This window comes from Pseudoliparis swirei, chromosome 3, assembly GCF_029220125.1.
Source record: "Pseudoliparis swirei isolate HS2019 ecotype Mariana Trench chromosome 3, NWPU_hadal_v1, whole genome shotgun sequence".
Classification (NCBI taxonomy): domain Eukaryota; kingdom Metazoa; phylum Chordata; class Actinopteri; order Perciformes; family Liparidae; genus Pseudoliparis; species Pseudoliparis swirei.
In genome coordinates, this window is record NC_079390.1 from 5,683,781 (window position 1) to 5,702,603 (window position 18,823).

The window sequence follows — 18,823 nt, forward strand, 5'->3', positions numbered from 1 at the left end:
ATTGTTGTCAGATTTATATGATAACAATTTGAGTGGCAAAAAAACCCACTCGTATTTCAAAGTGCAGAATTTCCCTGAGCGATGAGATAGCGTCTTGTTTTGCGGCCGCCGGCCACAACGTTCCCACTAAGTGCTCGACCAATTTCAAAAACGCTTCTCCCCGTTAGTCATTAGACGCCAACGAAAAGGAGAATACGGTTCAGGTGGAAAGATTGCCGAAGAAAAAGTGTCAAAAAGTGTACAAAAACTAAAATAGCCTCCACTTCTCCACTGTCGTGTCAATATGTTACAAATACTTATCATTCTGCCAAAATATGGCCAATTATGCGAGTTCGGGGCTGAGGTTCAATAGGGACAGCATGCCAAGGAAGCAGAATCCATTGATGCATGAAAAGTCGAGGAACAAATAGATTGAAACATATTTTTCTGGGTTATTTCTTTCATTTCATGGAAACCACGATAATAAAAACAGGAGTTATCAAAACCTCTCACATTCACTAATATCTCTCTGTTTCATACACACTATGAAACCTTAATGATGTGTTATTTCCGTGCCGATATCTGTGACAATTATTCCCCAGGAATTCTATATTCGTGAACATATCCGAATTAATGAAATCAAGGAACGAGTCATCTTTCAACTTTGAACACGTCAGACATGAAAATTTCACATTTTGTCCAATTATCTCCCCTCCTGCCGAAAAAAGTTGGGAAAAAGTTGAGAGCGTATCATCAGAAGGACCCGATATCAAAGCGATGCCTCTGTGAGCTTCCATCGAGGCCACTGCTTTAACTTCTGGAACAGCTTTCATAAGGTCCTTCAAGTTCCAAGTTTGTATTTGTTCGAGAGGGCCAATTCACATTGATGAATACTTTAAATTAAAATGTAAATGCACCCAATTACAGCCGCAAGGCTGATTTACATCGTCTGGCCCCCTGCCAGAATGTACCGAGCGTCCTAGAGGAAGAGGTCATGCCAAAGAGCAGCGGTAAAAAACTACAATCAATTATAGTGTATAGCTGATAATACACAGCAGTTCGGTAATAAAAAGTTAACAATGGATAAAAAAAAGAATCGCATACATAAATTCACTTTGGTCCCTGCCTTGTGTCTATATTTTGTTTCCTCTGTATATTTAGTATTTTAGTCGAAGTATTGCGTATTGCTATTGTGTTTTATTTTGATCTTTTATTTTTATTAATGCTCTAATGTGCACCCGCTGCTGTGATCCTGAAATGTCCCCACTGTGGGACTAATAAAGGAATATCTTAATTTATCTTATATATAAAAGCAACAAGAGGAAATATGCCAGTGTAAGGAAGACATTTCACATATATCATATTGCACACAGATATATTTCACATAGGGGTGTTAATTAATTAGCACATTTTAAGATTTCATTCGTTCATATAGCATTCATACATCACATATCCATGACAGTACTACTATCTATGAGCACACGTTAGGGAGGACAACAACCTTCCCTTCATTTGTTATGGTGAGAACAAAACGTAGACCCAAAATCAGCACACAGCAACGGTTTAAAAAAGGTTTGAACCAATCCGAGCAGAACCACAGTCTGGGACCGGAAACAAAAAACAATCTGACAACGTCATGCAGGAAGACCAGAGTTTAAATAGGGCGGAGTCCTAATCTGTAATTGTCTTCAGAAATCACCGCCCAGAAGAGGGAGGAGACGGCCACACCTCCTTGTCAAAAAACTAGACTGACAGGGTAAAACACCAGGAGACAGAAGGACAGGGAAACAGAGGAAACACAGGGGAACTCTTGTAATGTCTGCATGACAACATGACATCATGCGCTTTTTACCTTCGCATTGAAAATGCGGAAGGTAATGTTTTGATCCCCGTGTATTTATTTATTTATTTATTTGTATGCGTGTTATTCGCATAAGTAAAAAAGTATTAAACCGAATCTCATGAAATTTGGTGGGATGATTGGTTATTATCCGGGGACCATCTGATTAGATTTTGGGATCGATCGGGTTAAAGGTCAAGGTCATGAAAAGGTCAACATCTTCTTTTTACCATAGCGCGGTCAATTTATATCCAATTGGCATGCAACTAATGCCAACATGTTCATAATTCAATGCCCAATCTTGTGATATGCGAAGGTATGCGCTCTACCGAGTGCCCATTCTAGTTTAAAAGTGCAGAAGGTTGGGCACTCCCTAACAGAGGATGGTCAGACCAGAGGTGGAGCGCCTGTGTGGGATGACACAGTCGGGGGTGCAAGACTATTTAGGGCTTCGTAAACGATGCTGGCTCCTTTAACGCTGTTCAGGTTGTTACAACTTAGAAAACGTGTGTTTGTCCAGGATGTGGCAGTGACGATGGGAATACAATCAACTTCTTATCAACCATGTGCAGCAGGAGCTCTCTGCAAAATATTGAATAGGCTGGCAGCGAAACAACAAAAGAAAAGAAAAGTCACTGCAACCTAAGATTTGTTCCGCCTGTTCATAATCCCTCCCCTCTCCACATCAACTAAAACAGACTGAATGTTTGTGCTGTGAGCCAGTCAGACATCATCAGGCGAGAGCAGCATTCTGTGTAATTTGGACAAACTATACATGTCGAGCATAGTTTATGAGCAGAAGGAGGAAAAGCAGCTGCAGAAGCGATGCTGCGGGGGAACTGATGTGAGAAAAACCATTTAATACGGGCTTGTTTCAAGTCGTCCTCCAAATCACATCCCGCCCGACGATCTCTTTTTAGTAGCGTAGTTACCAGACCTTAACTGTGCTGTAGTATATTGTGAGAATAAATGCTCTCATGTTATTTGGAATCCACTCTACTCCGTTTGTCTACACTACATTACTCTTGTCTGCTCTTTATATTACTCCACACTTTTCTATTTCCAGACCATATATATATATATTTACATATCTATTTAAATATTTGTATATATATATATATATATAAATAAACTGTCTGTATATATATATATATATATATATATATATATATATATATATATATATCCTCTGGGGTGTGATGCTTTTTGCAATATATATATATATATATATCTCCTCTGGGGTGTAATGCTTTTTGCAACTTCTCCCCTTTCTCCAACTAACACAACAATAATTGATTTTTGTGCTTGCCCTCTTCCCACCTTCCTCTCCTAATGTCGTCTTTTAACGCAATATATCATTTCTACTTTTTAACATTCTTCATTTGCCAGTCAGTGGGCACTGATTTACTCCAACCACAGCCCCAGAGCATCAGTTGACCCCACAAAGAAAGCGATTTAACTCTTTTGATTTGGCTTGGTGGGCTGTCATCACAAAGTTTCTAGTTTTGGTCTGGAAATAGAATAGTGTGGAGTAAAGAAAAGAGCAGAAAAGAGTATATATATATATATATAAATATATAATGCCTCTTTCTTCCCTTCACTCTTTGTCATCTCTGTGTAGGTGTTTGTGTTGCTGGAGGACATTGTTCAGTAGCATGGCTCCCCAAAAAAAGGCCTTTTACACTCCCCCTTCCCTTGATAGAGGAGGTCAGACAGTGAGCAACACCTGGCTCTTCACCAGCTCCCTCGGGGCACACAGGCTCTCACATTAGTGTACGGAAGTGAGAGGATCTGTCACTAAATCTAATGCACACACACACACACACACACACACACACACACACACTGATGCTCGGAGCATACGCTCGCAGCTAAAAGCCTTAGCAACAGGAGCCGTGCCAGTTGCTTCTCCCCTCGTATTTAAATGATCCATGAACACAGACTAATTATAATCATTAAATGCAGTCACAGATAATATACGTTGTGATGAGAAAATAATGAACGATAAGAATTAGTTACCTCGAGATTAAAAATGTGTGTAAAAAAACCCCAAATCACCTTTTTTAAAAGGATCATTGGGCTCATGCAGCTTCGATTTAGATTTAGACTTGCTGATATTGATTGGATTGAATCTCATAATGGCCATTTTGCCAATTCAGAAAGAGTTCAATAGTTCTCTGAGATTCTTTGGTGCCTTTGTGCAACATGTGATGGCTGTTTGCAAAGCAATCCATATCTTAAAGTGCCTCCCTGCTTTTAGAAAAAAGTCTATTTTACATTTTGTCCTTGGATCTGAAAATACTTTGGACTGCATGCTTAGTAATTAAAAGGATGACACATAATTGCATATGCGGGAGCTTGCTTTTAAGCCCCAGTCCCACTGATTTGCATGTGTTTGAGATTTGGGCAGAAAACCAAATCGGCATCTGCAGTGGTGGTATCTACCCCACAATTAAAATGCTGAAAATGATGTTCTTCAAACATTTGGTAGCATCGAGATAGAGAGACAATACTGTTAAGGAGGGAAATCAAACCGATCGTTTACATTATTTGGGCTTATGGTTGAATGGTTAGTTAAAGACACCTCATGCATTCTGTAGTATCTCATTAGCAACCTTCTCAAAAATGAATCTTCAGAGTTGAGCTGGCAAGACATATTGGTTCACCACACCCGTATACCCCATTAACCCTGAGTGATTTCTTTGTGGTACATCAGGCCTATTCAACTAGCGGCCCGCGGGCCGGATACGGCCCGTTTGAGTTTAACTATGGCCCGCAAGACTGCCTGCAAATCAGTATAGCTTGGTAAGAAAAAATAAAACTGACAGACACGCCTCTTTTATAAATTGAGACATTTAACCCAGAGCCATTGAGTTTCACTGTTGCCTCAACCAAACCTGTATGGTTACATCTTTATGTTACGCACCCGTGTTGGTTGCCGTTGTTACACCCCTACTGGTTTTCAGACCTACTGGTTTCCCTGCGCGTGCCTGCGTTGTGTTCTCTTCACATCTGCAGCGGGGCTCTGTCTCGCTCACCAGATTCGTCACACATTCACAAACATATTGCTGGAGATCTTCAAGCCACCGTTCATATCCAAGTTGGCGGTTACGATTGTATAAGTGAGCAGTGCATCACAGCCACGGAGGAAGAAATACATTTTCGAAAAAATAAAAATAAAAAGATCGCCCGATCTGGTTTCGATCCCTTTCACGCAAAAGGAGTCTGCACTCAGACATGCAGTCTGTGCGCTGCGCCACCAGATATTAGTGTCATTCCAAGTAATTTATATATTGATCCATTAAGTCACATTTCTTATGTTTTCATGGGAACAGTTTGGTTGAAGGGATCTGAAACAACTGCCTTGAGTGGATATTTACACTTTGAAACATGTTTATAGTGATGCTTGTTCGCAACACTTTTGCCACACAATACCGACGCATTTTCGTGTGTGACTGTTTACCTGTGGAAATATACATTACTGTTTTTAATTTTGAGCCATTATTTGATCAATATTCTGTGCGGCCCTCACACCCCCCGTGATTTTCTTATTCGGCCCACTTGCTACTGAAGTTGAATAGCCCTGTGGTACAGTATAGAGTGGTTCATTGTGGTTCCTTGTGGTTCCTTGTGGTCCCTTGTGGTTCCTTGGTGGTTGTTCCCGTGTACAGGCCAGGATAAACCCACTACTATACATTGATGTGAGAAAGAAGGAGTGAGGATGCTCAGTAAATTAGGTCTGATGGGAGTTTGATACCAGCAGAGGCTAATCTGTGTGTGCGTGTGTAGGTGTGTGTGTGTGTGTGTGTGTGTGTGTACTCAAGTATCTCTATGCAAGACCCTGCCCCGACAGATCACTTAGTATTAATAAATATAGATTAAAGTATAAGACATAAGAAAAAAAACTTCTAATTATTAGTATTGTACTTCAAGTTTTGGTATACAATTAATATATACAAATAATGGCATGAATACTTACTAATTAAAAAAAATGTGGTATATTTAAACTCTGTATTTATCAAATGTGCTTTAAATACATTGTTTCAATCCTAATTTAGTGCATATATTTTGAAATAAACAAAAAATATGTTTAAAAAAACAAAGTTTAAAGAAGTACATTTGAGTAATTGCACAGAACTTATACTTTAAGTATTGATTTTTCTTATAATATATTTCTTGAAAGCATACTACAGTACAATTATATTAAAGTGTGTTAAAAGTTGAATTTTTTAAATAGGTGAAAGCGTCACTTTATTATACTTTTTATATATTTGCAGAAAGTACATTTCTTTGATAGTATATTTACAAATGTACTATTGACATTTTAATTATATTTTAAATACATTAAGGTATATCTATTTTTTGCCTGGGAGGAGCTACAGGAGAACCTAACTGTGGCAGCTGTGGGGGTGGGGGTCTCCAATTAGGCCTCGGCTGCTGGCCGATTGGTGATCAGCCAGCTGCTCTGGCCGATTGGCAATTAGTCAGCAGCCGACGCTGCTCTCATAAAAGGAGCAGTTGAGAGTGAAGTGGGTAGAGTGAGCAGAGGCGCCGTCGTGCTGTCTGCTGTGCTGGAGTGAATAACGTATGTTATCGAACAGAACCTCGTTGGTGTTGGCTAATCCTTGCGGCTTTGGGGGGAACAACAAGTATCAACAAGCAAAACAGCAGCTTTTTCTCAATATTACGGACAGTCTAATATTTTTAATTGCAACAAAAACTCCTGAAAAGCTGTTTGAAAAGTCGAAATGTTTTACGGATGCTCGTCACACAGTTGGGAGGATTACGTTGCCCGAGTGCTCCTCCAGTCGCCATGCGGAGTCATTTCAATGCTGACGTGAAAGCAACACACACAAACGTAAAAGCCAGGATGTGTCCAATTCAAAAAATCTGTCACCCAGAAGTCTCCTTGTGTGGTGGAGGATGGACACACACTGGAAGCCACGATGGAAACAAAATTAAAAATCAATAATTGACCAATGTTTTGACATCAGGGTATTGAAGAAGCCTTCTAACATTTGGGAAGTGAAGTGCTGGAGCAATCCTCCTTTTCAAACAAAACAAAACTATTGAAATATGTGTAATAACCCGACACTACCTCACTACACTCATCATGTGCAATATGTGACATATTATTACTTATCTGTAATTTAAAACTGTATCCAAAACTGTACATATAGCACCTTTCTTGATGTTGTACATATTACCTATACCTTCTGTATAGTGTATTCTTATATATTTACAATTCTTTTCTTTCTTATTATAGTGTTATTTCTAAGCTGTTGACTCTGAGAGCCCTGGACTGTTGGTCTAGGGGCACAAATGGCAAATAAAAACTTGAATCTTGAATCCTTCATTGTCTCACATTCAGTCGTACGATGAGTAATCAGTGATTTGTTGATTACTGACCAATATAAAATTGAATTATCCACTCATTCCCAAAATGAATCTGTTATTCAGATGTATCTCCGTAGTGTTGTGATCATTCACTGCAGTAGACTCCTGTATTGTTTGGATCCGCGCACTTCAACGAGTGCAAAGCAGCGTTCACAAATTCTACAAGTGAAATGACAACCTCCCTTTATTGCTCTGTTATATAACATCACCTGACTTCTTCAGAGTTGCTGAGCAGATGGCTTCATTTTGCAGCGTTCACTGAAATGACATGTGTTGTCTCTTGCGGGTATCATCGGAGGAGTTTGTGTTTCTCTGAAAATTGTCCAGTGGGAGGACGTGGAGATGCGCCGTCCATCTATAAACAAGGTCTACGGTCTTCAAGTGGAGTGCGACAGCCCTGAGAAGACTACTGGTAAGAATGAAGGGGATTGTCGCTCCACTAGGCCGCCGTCATATTTTAATAAAGCAGTCAAATTCCTCTCTTGAAGATGTAAAGTGATGCACTCTGTTGGACTTCAGCGTGTGAAGGTATGCCACGCAGAATATTTCTGCAAAGTAAAGGCTTGCACATCGATTGCTAATGTTCAAATGCAGCCACCCTTTCTTTCCTTTTTTTATACTTGATATTTTATTTAGGTATTTTTACAGAAATATAACCTTTGAATGTAAGAATGCATAATAATAATACAACATAACAATAAATACAAATAAATTAAAAATTAACCATGCATCTGGCCAAGAAGGGCCATAAGGAAACACAACAATAAATAAATGTTAAAGCAGGAAAATAATTATTAAAAAGGAAGCAAAAAAATCTGCAGCCCCCTTTTCTTTTTCTTTTTTATACTTGATATTTTATTTAGGTATTTTTACAGAAATATAACCTTTGAATGTAAGAATGCATAATAATAATACAACATAACAATAAATACAAATAAATTAAAAATTAACCATACATCTGGCCAAGAAGAGCCATAAGGAAACACAAAAATAAAAATGTTAAAGCAGGAAAGTAATTATAAATAAGGAAGCAAAAAAATCTGCAGCCCCCCTTTCTCCGTCAAAGGCTACTTTTCAAGTACTTTCAATTTAGCGGGCCCTTCCTGGTTCAGCTGAGGGTGACACATAAAGGGAAAAGTGGCCAGTGTGTATGATGTTGTTTTGAGTCCTCGTGATGAAAGCACGGTTACTGCAAACCAAAAAGAGCTGAAAGGACAATCTGACGTTCCCTTTAAAAGATTAAGCCGTAAAACGTTCCGTTGACTATAACGCTAATGACCCTGGTCCATCATAGTTTAATCACCTACAACATGATCCAGCGGTGGTCTTTAAAAGGAGATCACACAGTGCTGTGGAATACTTTAGCAACGTGTTGCGCCTGCATACAAGAAAGGAAAAATAACTGCAGTATTGCATCTGATATTATGTAAGCCCGAGATACCGCTTCATGTCCTTGACAGATCACTGCAGCAGAGGCAAAGCTGCTCCTTTTCATAAGGGTCAGCATCGGTGAGCATCCTGCTCAGTCAAGTGCTTCAGGGTGTACTTACAGAGGATGTGTGTGCACTCTGCTCAGATCTGTTCATTCATTCCCGGAGAGTGACAGCCGAGAAGAGTTCGCCATCCCCGCTGCTGCAGCATGCAACAGAAGAGAGCTGAGTTTACTCGTCCTTGACATTGTTCACATAACTCCCGTGAAGACGGAGAAATGAAAAGTGCTCTCGCGTCACACAGGAAACGGCTTGTAAAAGTCACCGGAATTTATATTCACTGCACGGCATTTATGTTCAAGAATACATGGTTGTGACTCACTGAGGGGATATTTAATACATCCAAGGTTTGTTTTCACTTTTTTTAAAAAGAGAGAAGATTCTTAACCTCAAAAATATGTCAGAATTTTACCAGACAATTCCCACTAACCTGTAAACTTAACCTCCCCAAAAGATATACCCACACGTTGTAGAAGTAGCCTTTTATGCATGTGTTAAAAAAATAATACATCCTTAATTATATTTCAATTAGCCCATACACATCATGTTGGTGTCTCATGGCCCCATCAGGCCTTTTTTTGTTTGTTCTCTTCTTGTTGTCTTATGTCTAACAGGTTTATATCATACATAGAGGTCCATCAGGACCAAGACCTCACGCCACAGACAGCTTCTTCCCGTCGGCAATCGGGCTCATGAACAGAGCCCGGGTCCCCCACTGACCCTCATGAACAGAGCCCGGGTCCCCCACTGATCCTCATGAACAGAGCCTGGGTCCCCAACTGACCCTCATGAACAGAGCCCGGTTCCCCCACTGATCCTCATGAACAGAGCCTGGGTCCCCAACTGACCCTCATGAACAGAGCCCGGTTCCCAAACTGACCCTCATGAACAGAGCCCGGTTCCCCCCCTGACCCTCATGAACAGAGCCCGGGTCCCAAACTGACCCTCATGAACAGAGCCCAGGTCCCCCTGACCCTCATGAACAGAGCCCGGTTCCCAAACTGACCCTCATGAACAGAGCCCGGTTCCCAAACTGACCCTCATGAACAGAGCCCGGTTCCCCCACTGACCCTCATGAACAGAGCCTGGGTCCCCAACTGACCCTCATGAACAGAGCCCGGTTCCCCCACTGACCCTCATGAACAGAGCCTGGGTCCCCAACTGACCCTCATGAACAGAGCCCGGTTCCCAAACTGACCCTCATGAACAGAGCCCGGTTCCCCCCCTGACCCTCATGAACAGAGCCCGGGTCCCCCGCTGACCCTCATGAACAGAGCCCGGGTCCCACACTGACCCTCATGAACAGAGCCTGGGTCCCCAACTGACCCTCATGAACAGAGCCCAGGTCCCCCTGACCCTCATGAACAGAGCCCGGTTCCCAAACTGACCCTCATGAACAGAGCCCGGTTCCCCCCCTGACCCTCATGAACAGAGCCCGGTTCCCCCACTGACCCTCATGAACAGAGCCGGTTACCCCCCCTGACCCTCATGAACAGAGCCCGGTTCCCCCACTGACCCTCATGAACAGAGCCCGGTTCCCCCCCTGACCCTCATGAACAGAGCCCGGTTCCCCACCTGACCCTCATGAACAGAGCCCGGTTCCCCCCCTGACCCTCATGAACAGAGTCCGGTTCCCCCCCTGACCCTCATGAACATAGCCCAGGTCCCCCTGACCCTCATGAACAGAGCCCTGTTCCCCCCTGACCCTCATGAACATTTAAAATGGCGCTGTGCCAACGGCTGCTTGTTTCAGTAGTGGCGTTTTGCTTTTATTTTATTGTCTTTTTTTGCACTTTTCCTCTCTTTTTCTTTTTCTTTTCTTTCACGTTTGTCTTAGTTACGGTCGGACACTGGACCATAACTACTTTTTTCGATTATTCTACTGTGGCTTTTGTTCACTTTGTCGTGAGTATCGGTGAGCCACAGCAAAACAATGACGGGGACCGTCGTCTACTCGCGTGCTCAGCTGATCGCGCTGTGCAGGCCGAAGCTTCTGCCTGGAGAAAGACCTGTGATCCCGCTGGAGCTACGGAGAAGGGCTCGCGGTTGCAGATCGGGTGTCAAGCGGAGGGCTAAAACGAGGAGATACAAACCCTCGGTACCGTCGATCATAACGGGGAACGTGAGGTCTTTGGCGAATAAGACGGATGAGCTCGGCGCTGGTAATGACCGAGAGGATCTTCCGTGAGAGCAGTCTCTTGTGCTTCACTGAGACGTGGCTACACGCGGACTATCCGGATCACAGCGCGTCTTTGCCCGGCTTCAGGACTGTTCGGACTGACAGAGACGCTACACAGAGCGGTAAGAAGAGGGGGGGCGGGATCGCTGTTTATGTGAATGAACGGTGGTGCCACCCGGACCATGTGTGCGTGAAGGAGCGCTTCTGTAGCCCGAACATTGAACTGTTGGCCGTGGGGATGCGCCCGTACTATTTGCCGAGAGAGTTCACGTCCGCCATTGTGGTTGTCGTGTACGTGCCGCCATCAGCTGACGCTGAGGAAGCTGTGGACACCATCCACTCCACTGTGTCTGCTCTGCTGAATCATCAGCCTGGAGCATTCATGGCCATCACTGGTGACTTTAACCACACCACATTGGATAAAGCTCTGCCAACCTTCCATCAATACATAGACTGCCCAACAAGGAACAATAAAACTCTGGACTTGCTGTATGCTAATACTAAGTGCGCATACAGCGCCACTGCCCTTCCCCCCCTCGGCAGGTCTGATCATGACCTGGTCCGGCTGACACCCAGGTATGTTCCTCTGGTGAAGAGGCTGCCGGTGACCACCAGGACTGTGAGGAGGTGGTCTCTGGAGGCTAACGACGCTCTACAGGACTGCTTGAGTCAACGGACTGGGATGTGTTGTGTGGACCGCACGGGAGGACATCAACAGTATGACCGACTGCATCACGGGATACATCAAGTTCTGTGAACACACCCCCATCCCATCACGGACTGTGCGCTGCCCCAACAACAAGCCCTGGATCACCAGGGACCTGAAGGCGCTTCTTAACATGAAGAAAGCTGCTTTCAGGTCTGGAGACAGGGATGAGCTGAGAAAGCCCAGCGCAACCTAAAGGTGAAGCTCAGGAGGGCTAGGACTCCTATAGGAGGAAGCTGGAGGCCAAACTCCAGCTGAACAACACAAGGAGGTGTGGTCTGGCATCAAGCAGATAACTGGCCTCAAGGTGGGAGGAGACAGCCAGGGGCTCCCTGGAGAGGGCCAACGAGCTGAACTGTTTTTTCAATAGGTTCAGTTCACAGCCCTCTCCTGTCTCCTCCACACATCACACCTCCCAAACACCTCCCCCTCTGTCCCCCCTGCTGTGCTGCACATCCACCGAGCCCTCTATAACAATGGGCTCCTCCACCCTCCCCCCTCTCTCTGTGACGACTGACCAGGTGAGAAGACAGCTGGAGAAACTACACCAGCGCAGAGCTGAAGGTCCTGATGGCATCAGCCCCAGGGTCCTAAAGACCTGCGCCACCCAGCTGTCTGGTGTCCTGCAGCGCCTCTTCAACCTCAGCCTGAGGCTGGGGGAGGTCCCGGTGCTGTGGAAGACGTCGTGCCTGGTCCCTGTCCCAAAGAAGTCAACACCATCTGGCCTCAACGACTACCGACGGTCGCCCTCACCTCCCATGTGATGAAGGTGCTGGAGGCTGGTCTTGGCCCACCTCCGGCCGCAGGTGAAATCGTCGCTGGACCCTCTGCAATTTGCTTACCAGCCTCATGTGGGAGTGGACGACGCCATCATCTACCTGCTGCAGAGCTCAGTCGCACCTGGATGGAACCGGTGTCTCTGTGAGAGTCACTTTCTTTGACTTCTCCAGTGCATTTAACACCATCCAGCCACTGCTGCTGAGTGAGAAGCTGCGGTGGCGGTGTGGACGCGTCCACCATCTCCTGGATCACTGACTACCTCACAGGCAGACCACAGTTTGTCAGAATGGGCGTGTGCTGTCTGGAACGGTGGTCAGTGATGTTGGAACCCACAGGAACTGTTCTGTCTCCTTCCTCTTCACCCTGTACACCAGTGACTTCCAGTACAACACGGAGTCATGCCATCTGCAGAAGTACTCTGATGACTCTGCAGTGGTCGGGTGTATTAGGGATGGACGGGAGGAGGAGTACAGGGCAGTGGTGAGCGACTTTGTAAAGTGGGCGATGAGAACCACCTGCGGCTGAACGTGGCCAAGACCAGAGAGATGGTGGTGGACTTCAGGAGGGCGACAGCTCCTACACCTCTGAGTGTCCTGGGAGTGGACGTGGACATGGTGGAGGAGTACAAGTACCTGGGCGTCTCCATCGACAGCCGACTGAACTGGAAGGCCAACATCAACGCTGTGTACAAGAAGGGGATGAGTCGACTCTTTTTCCTGAGAAAGCTTCGATCCTTCAACGTGTGCAGCAAGATGCTGGAGTTATTCTACCAGTCGGTTGTGGCCAGTGTGCTGCACTTTGCCATTGTCTGCTGGGGGAGCAGCATCGGAGCCGGTGACACCAGCCGTCTCAACAAACTGGTTAGGAAGGCTGGCTCCATCATCGGCTGCCAGCTGGAGCACCTGGAACAGGTGGTGGAGAGGAGGACATTGAAGAAACTGGTGTCCATATTGGACAACCCGGACCACCCTCTCCACCACCTCCTACAGGGACAGAGGAGTACTTTCACCTCTTGCCAGATCACCCTAACCCTTCTTTTTCCTGAGAAAGCTTCGATCTATGAGGCTCTACAACAGTTCACCTCTTGCCAGATCACCCTAACCCTTCTTATATTTTGTGTTTTGTTTTTTTTATTCTTGTGTGTTGCTGCTACTGACTCGACAAATTTCCCCTTGGGGATTAATAAAGTATATATCTATCTATCTATCTATCTTATATTTGTGTTTTTTTATTTTATTTTTATTTTTATTTTTATTCTTGTGTGTTGCTGCTACTGGCTCGACAAATTTCCCCTTGGGGATTAATAAAGTATATATCTATCTATCTATCTATCTATCTATGAACAGAGCCCGGTTCCCCCACTGACCCTCATGAACATAGCCCAGGTCCCCCTGACCCTCATGAACAGAGCCTGGGTCCCCCACTGACCCTCATGAACAGAGCCCGGTTCCCCCCTGACCCTCATGAACAGAGCCCGGTTCCCCCCTGACCCTCATGAACAGAGCCCGGTTCCCCCACTGACTGACTGTCATCCCCAGGACATTTCCTTCCGGTCACTCCCCTGTGTTGTGTTAGAAGTGGGACAAATAAATGCGAATTTTTCTGGGATTAGCAAGAGCAAGAACAGGCCGGGAAAAGTGAATGCGGAATGTGAGTAATAAAACAGATCAAAGGGGACCCCAGTTCCATTAGACTACAACAATAGGAAAGCAACAAGGAATCCATCATGCCGGCCGACAGGGAGAGTGGCTGTAAAATCAGATGAAAGCATCGAGGCCATCGCTGGGACGAGAAGCAGAGGGCCAGGTGTGACAGAACACAGGTCCTGAGGGGTCAGCGGAAGCGTTTACAACCGGCTCGACACGACAGGACCATGGCACCTCTTGTGATATTCAAAAGAAGACCTGGTGGATTGTGTGTTCAGGAGCCCATATCCTGACCAAATGGGCCAGAGATGAGGTTATTCGAGTGAATCAACACAAGCCTGGATTCATGTGTGTTAACCTGCCTGTAGATCAATGGTCTTTGATATGATAATGTAATATATGTCCCCCAATATGTTCTGTATCCTGTCCCCCGGTTAGAGTGTGTTTGAGGTCACTGGCATCGGGAAGTCTCACCAGGTCTGAAAGGGTCATAAAGAGGGTACCCTAAATGCCTGAGAGATAAGAGAAGACAACGGTCCCCCTCTTTGAAGTGGGACAGAGAGTCTCTCCAGAACCTCTCAGGAAGAGAGGGGGGGGGGATGAACCCCCCATCAGCACCCCAAAGAGGGGGACGGATATCCGGTAAAAGTGGGAGGAGCCGAGGGTATAAAGGTGACGATCAGAAGAAAGAGGGGGCGGAAGAAAAAGAGTTTTTTAAGTTCTTGTGACTTTTGCGTCAGGCTCGAGAGGAAATCACTTATAATTGTACTTTGTTTATTTCTTTCTTCTTTTTTTGAATAAAATACTTGGCTGCCTTGCAGTCTTAAACTTTACATTCGGTTCGTGGACCTACTTTTTTGTGAGTCCTATTTCTTCACCTGTCGACCCACGAGGAGACCAAGGAGGAGACCAGCGGACCCCGCCGCCGCCGAGGTGAGTCTGAGCGACATCTGCAGCTACACCCACTGATCTCCGTCACTCAGGGCACATACTGATTCCTCACACACTGGTAACTGACATGTTGTACTAAAGAGATATCGCTGCAGCGGTAGACCTCCGTCTCTCGCCGAGCCGTGGTTGGTTCGGGACCAAGAGAGGACTCGTAACACCGAGTCCTCGTCGCGGAGTTTGTCCTAAGAATAAGAATATTAATAAGTGTCCCGCCAGCCGCTCTACGAGCCTTGTACCCTCGAGCGTGTTTGGGAGGAGACTAGATAATTGAATACCCAGCATTTCTCTCCGCGGAGATCGATCTGACATCATCCGGGTGCCGCGTGCCGAGAATAACAGCTACCACTGTCTATGTGCACGCGCGTCATTCATCAGGCCCGAACGATCGCAGAATCATATAGAGGGAGTTACTGATCTCCGCCTCCCTCCCCCTTAACTCGGTCTTCGCCCTCGCTCGGGTTTCCCGTTCCCCCTCGAAGCGTACGGCGCGGAGACCGTGACCGGGGCGTTCGTCAGAAGAGAGGCCGGGCATCGTGACCCGTGTGGACCCGTGTCCTCTCCAGTGCGACAGGTTAGCAGCGGTGGCGCTGCGCCTGGGCGCCGCCGACGGCTTTACGACAGTTATCTACACGTCTGTCATTAGAGCACGATTATTTCCCTCAATAAAGTACCGGTGTGAGCGCTCGCACCTCAAACCTTTCCCCCCCCTCCTCTCCATCTCTCCTCTCCCGTCTCGTTCCCGTTTCCCCCCCCCCTCCCCGCTCCTCTCCTCTCCCGGTTTCCCCTACCCGAGCAGATCTGCGGCGGGCCTTTTCTTTCCGTCTCTCACCCGAGGCGACAGAATTCGGTTCACGTACGCGTCTCTCTTAACATGGCGCCCGAACAGGGACCTGAGAGGTAGATAGGCTTGTGTATGATACCTTAATTAATCAATACGCGGTTAATTAAATGGAAAATAACGATTCAGGTTTGAAATCTTATTTTAACTTCGTTTACAAGGAGCGGATTCTTCTCTCTCAGGTTAAAACACACGAACCCTCCCCGACGAAAACTGTATGAAACCAGTGAAAACGAACTGAATTGATTTATTTACTGAGCCAGAGAAGGTAACCGGTGATTTCCCGGGGAGCATTCGGACTAACTGTATGTTCTGCACCCGTGCCGCGCGAACACCCATTATCTGCCCTCTGCCCTACTCACCGAGGCACTCCACCTGTTTATCGGGGCAATCGAAGCCCGTAATCTGGCCGTCCTTTTCCCTGGAAAAGGAACCGTCCATTTAACGCGGTACCGATCGATTTTCAGCGTTTTGGAGAGGAGGAAATCCTTTAAAACTAAAAGTACTTCACGCGCGGGCGTTTTAAAGGCAGTTAGCATGGAGTAAATAAATCAGTGCGCAATAGGTTGAAGAGTACCTAGCTCGTTGGAATAACCCGCTTGGCGAGAGCGTACATTTCTACGCTCGTCCCCCGTCTAAAACCCAGCTTAACCCTAAAAATGCGTTATTGGCACACAGAGAAGGCCAAGCTGAGCTGATCCCTTGGTGAGATAAAGGCTTAGGAACTGAAGGGACGAAAAAAGGCACAAAACTCTCCTAGTACTTGTAATTAATAGAGTTTAATTACAAAACTTTAAACACAAGCCGATGAGTTAGGCTCCCCGCTCGGAGATAGCCGTCGCTAGGCATGTGTGTTTAAATAACTAACCGCGAATGAACAGAGTGAGCGTATCACCATTTATTCCGACTGACGTGTGTGGGTGTGATTGGATATAGTGACGCCGTTCTAACCAGACTGCGGCTGTAACAATTAATCTAAACACTATAGGGGTCGAAATCCTTCTGGGATTTCCCCTCAAACATATTCCAAGAGGTGTGTGCGTGGGATCACAGCCTTTTTATTTGGAAGAGATGTGCGCGGTCTGAGCGGAGGCTGAGAGGAGAAAAAAGGGGGCCGGACGACATCGTCACCACGGCTGGAAGTGACGTCCCACTCCCCTAGCAGATGGACCGTCCAGATACTGGTCTCCCTCTTCCATTATTGTGCATATTGATGTGCAGGGTGGCGTGAATAATATTGTAATAACGGCAGTGTTGTTTTGACCATCTATGATAAATCTGGCAGTGTTGGATAAACAATCCTTGTGTTCCCCCAGGACATGTGGAAATAAATATCTGACTAAATCCCTATAAGAGGCTGCAGTGTGTTACATGCTGGAGCTTTGTTTTCATTGTTTCCCCCCCTCTTCCCAAACAGGCTGTTGTCAAATGCATCATGCCTCATCCTCCCGACATCACCGAATATAGCCGTTTATGGACACTCAGACGTCCTAGTTAAACAGGAAAATATAACAGGAACCTAGAATAGGATAACCTATCCTCCTTTTATTTCCGAAGCGAGTTGGACTACCTTGAACAGGTGTGATCCTCCTAGGTTGTGAGTGTTCGATTGAACACACTTTAGTGACTTTAATTTAGTTGATAGTTTGCATTTATTTAATTGATTGACTTTAATTTGATTGATCGACTGTAATTTGATTTATCGAGTTTAATTTGATTTATTGACTTTAATTTGATTTATTGAGTTTAATTTGATTTATTGACTTTAATTTGATTTATTGAGTTTAATTTGATTTATTGAGTTTAATTTGATTTATTGACTTCATTCTTATGAAGTGTTTTTGTTCAGGTTGATCCATTGATTGCAAATTATATTTTTGACCGTTTTAATCAGTTGCGACATAACTACTACCGTTCAAAATAAAACTGACAGATCGTGAAACCAAAACAAATTAAATAAAAAGAGACACTAATAAAAAGAACAGGCTGGTGCGCAGGCACGTCACAGACAGCTGAAGTAAATGCCATTTTGGAAGGCCTCTTAGCAGCTAAGAAGAACAACACTTCTAAATCAAGACTTGTAACTGACAGAGATTACTGTTACCAAGCAGGTACCCAGGAATTGGAGTACTGGAAACAAAGAGATTTTACAAATGTAAAAGGCGAACCACTCGCCCACGCGCATTTGTGGAGTCTGATCGCAGAAATAACTTGTTCTATGTACCTAGATTGGAATCATGTTAATAGTCACACCGACGTTAGAGATTACGATCATGAAGGTAATAGACAAGTTAACCTAATGGCCCAGACACGACTCAAGGTGGCCAAACTCTCCCTGATATTTCCACCGGGATGGAAGGGAGAAGACGCATTCACTAAGGTGCCACCTGACGATGCCTATCGGGTGGTCACTGAAGTGCACGAAGGACTAGGGCATGTGGGTCATGAGAAAATTCTAAAGGTTTTGAAACATGATCTTCATCCCTGCTCTGAACACACACACAACACAGGTCAGATCACGATGTCAGCAATGTGCCATGGTAGATGGGTTTAAGAAAAGCTACGCCGTAGCGACTTAAGTCGAATGGCAAGTCCTTATCCCATCGATCCTGAACCTGAATTTGACATCGGTGACCTGACTACACACACAACACAAGCCATGTGGATGCTCAGCTGCTCGGGGGACAAAATCTGGGAAGGCAAAAGCCTGGGTAACCTGAAATTGTCTCTCAAAGGTACCATCGTTTCCGAGTAGGGAAGAACTCGTCGCTTGCAGTGGCAAATTTCTATCCCCAAATGCAGCCAAACCCCCTGTGGGTTTAGCCAGAGAGGGCCTCCCCTCCTGTCGCATGATTTTTTGGTGGGCCCGGCGTTACCACGTTTGGCCTAAGAACAGTAATGGGGCGTTATGTAGTAACGACTCAATAATAACTTTGATAGACGATTTAATGACGAGCTTCCTATTTTTCTTTGATACTTTTATTCTGTTTTGTTTATTGTTTTGACCTCACAGGATA